Genomic DNA, 2,748 nt, shown 5'->3' with positions numbered 1-2,748 from the left:
CATGTGGAAACATGTTCTTCATGGGTGTTTCATCAATGCTTCAATTATACTATTTTGAAATAACTGTTTTCCAGGAGGCATAAACCAGTGGGCTTTATCATTGGACAGGGTGCAGAGAAAGCTGATCACCTTAGCAAAAATGATTTAGTTATGATTTCACCCAAGATTGGTCACAAGCCAGCCTGGGAAACTCAATGAACCAGAGAAAAGGTACAATGTCATCTTTCCTTCTCTCTGCCTCAGCTCTCCAGGATTGGTCACCTACATGTTATTAGTAATTATTAGTTGGTTTCTGTTCATAATTACTATCAGAAGACACAGCACTTATGGGCCTAATGACACTGCCCAGCTACGCACCATTCTTCTTCACTTTGGCTTCCCGTCCACCAGCAGGAACCTGACTGATTTTAGTTCTCCCTTCACCCCAGCTCAGTAATGTCTGTGAGTGACTCTCAATCTCACCAGAATCTGTATCTCTCGCTCTACCCCAACATCCCACCCCATCACTTGCTCCCTGAAGTGTACTCTAGAAATTTAGGTAAACTGGATATTTTACCACTGTTCACCATCTCTTATGAAACCAGAAGAAGAGCAGCTTTCTTATGGAATGACGGAGAACTTGTAAAGATAAAACACCAGTATCTAATTGCATCATCTGGCCACATGCTTTCTACATCAATCAAATATCTGCAGATGTGGTAGCCCGTCCTGTTTAAACCATGGGTACAGGGGACACCAATAAGTCTGTCATTATCTTTATTTTCTTTCAAAAACTCATTAACAGCACATTGGAATTTAAAACTAGTGTCATCATCTGGCACCTGATGCCCAATTGTACAAATTTTTAAATAAGGAATAGTTTCTGGTAAGTCCTCTGGCTTATAATGGTGGCGAGTATATGTTAAGTCAATCATCAACCCAAGTTCTTCCTTCTGTTCTTGGAGTTTGTTAAAAAAGATCCAAGGGGGAAAAACATTCTTCTGGAGCAAGATTCTTTTCAAAACTCTTTTTTAAAGGAACTTTGAAAGCAATGACACGAGTCCCAGGCATCCGCTGTCCAACTGGGAGATAGTCTTTCCACCTTTCTGGGATGTGCTTTCTGCCCTTCCTCTTGGCCGACAAACGTCCGGAAAAGCTGCGACCCTGACCCCAGCACCCGCGGGCATGATGCCACTGGCTCATGTGACCCCCAAGATGCCGCCCACCCAACACCAAGAGTGCCAAAGTCGCCAACCCGGCGGCCCCATTTCCAGCACAAGGCCCCGAACCACAGTTTCCTAGGCACAAGCCCACGCAGCTCGCGGACCTCCCTCTAGTGCGCATGCGCCACCACCCGTCGAGATGACGTCATCACGCCGGCCGACTGACACGCTTCTCTTGGAGTTTCTTAAGCTTCCATGGACGTCTCATTCCCCAGCTTTCTGGGTTGGTCTAACAGTTTCACCAACAGTGATCTACTGCCCCAAACAAGCTCAGTGTTCAGCAGTTGTCTGCAACTGTTTTCAGAATTCTCCACTGGGAAAAAGGCTGTTCTGCTGGGTGAGCTCCAAATCGAGTCAAACAAAGACAACCTCATGAGTGAGTCTCCCAGGGAACTACCAGACAGGTCAAACGAGGCCAGTTCTTGGGAAGGGAGTTTGAAGACTCTTCCACATTCTTCCTGCTCCAGTCACTGCCAGGCTGCTGTTTACCAGCATGAATGTGGGCTATTTGTTTTAACGCCAACTGTAGAACTTGGCGGTGGGGCGGGAAGAGGATGGAAATAGGGTAAATTAAAATGCCCACAGCTCACTCTTCCTAATGAGATTCAGATGTGTTTTTTTTTCTGCTTTTTCTTGAATAAACACTCTCTGGTTTTCTACAAGCCTTTGGTTAATTTCCAGAGTTTTGAAAAAGTTGATGCTTGTAAATTTTGAACAGTGCTCTCCTTGGTTTTATGGGTGACACAATTTTCAGAGGTCCTTTCTCTGCTGCTTTCACTGACATTCTCTTTCCTGCCATGGCTTTTGAAGGTTTGTGTCACGTAGCAGAGAGTTCTATTTTGGCAGTTGTTTTCCTTCTACATTGAAAACATGTCATATATTATGTTCTAGTTTACATTATTTCCATTGAGAAGTCAGCCATCAGTCTTATTGTCTTAGTTTCGAAATTAGTACGACCTTTCTTTCTGGCTCCTTCAAGACTTATTTATTGTTTGTTCATTTTTGGTGGTTCTCTCTTCTGCTAGATATTTGAGGTGTGTGGGAGCATTTTATTGTCACAATGACTGGGATCATTACTGGCATTTGTTGGCAAAAGTCAGGGATTATATTGATAAAATTTCTTTTTTTTATGTTTAACTGCTTTATTTTGCTGTACAGCAGAAATAACACAACATTGTAAATCAACTATATTTCAATTTAAAAAAAGAACATCAGTTCCTATGTACTGATACAGGAAAATCTCCAAGATATATTAAGTTTGAGACAAAGGTGAATTTAGTTCACAGAAATGTACCAATGTTGCTTCCTTAGTTGTGACAAACGTGCCATGGTGATGGAAGATTTTTTTTTTATTTTGATTATTTTATTGGGGTCCTCATTTTATTCTAATTTAATTTTAGATAATTCAAAACAATTCAAAATAACACGTTATTGCCAGATAAATCAGGATTTCTCAGAATATATTACAGGCTATGATAAAATTTCTGTACTGCATGGGAGAGATCCACAATGCTGTAAAGAATTCCTGGCTAAAGTTCCAGTGATT

General features: G+C 41.6%; 1 pseudogene across 1 annotated transcript; it reads right to left on the bottom strand.

Moving 5' to 3' along the window:
• Positions 1 to 572: 572 nt before the first annotated feature.
• Positions 573 to 1,219, bottom strand: LOC308615665 (RNA/RNP complex-1-interacting phosphatase-like; annotated as a pseudogene). Its single transcript has one exon. The product of its transcript is annotated as an RNA/RNP complex-1-interacting phosphatase-like (transcript).
• Between the last annotated feature and the right edge of the window lie 1,529 nt (positions 1,220 to 2,748).

The sequence above is a fragment of the Mesoplodon bidens genome (assembly GCF_964165515.1).
Source record: "Mesoplodon bidens genome assembly, chromosome: 4".
Lineage (NCBI taxonomy): Eukaryota > Metazoa > Chordata > Mammalia > Artiodactyla > Ziphiidae > Mesoplodon > Mesoplodon bidens.
Note: the sequence above shows the minus strand (reverse complement) of the source record. Positions and strands in the feature narration are given on the sequence as shown.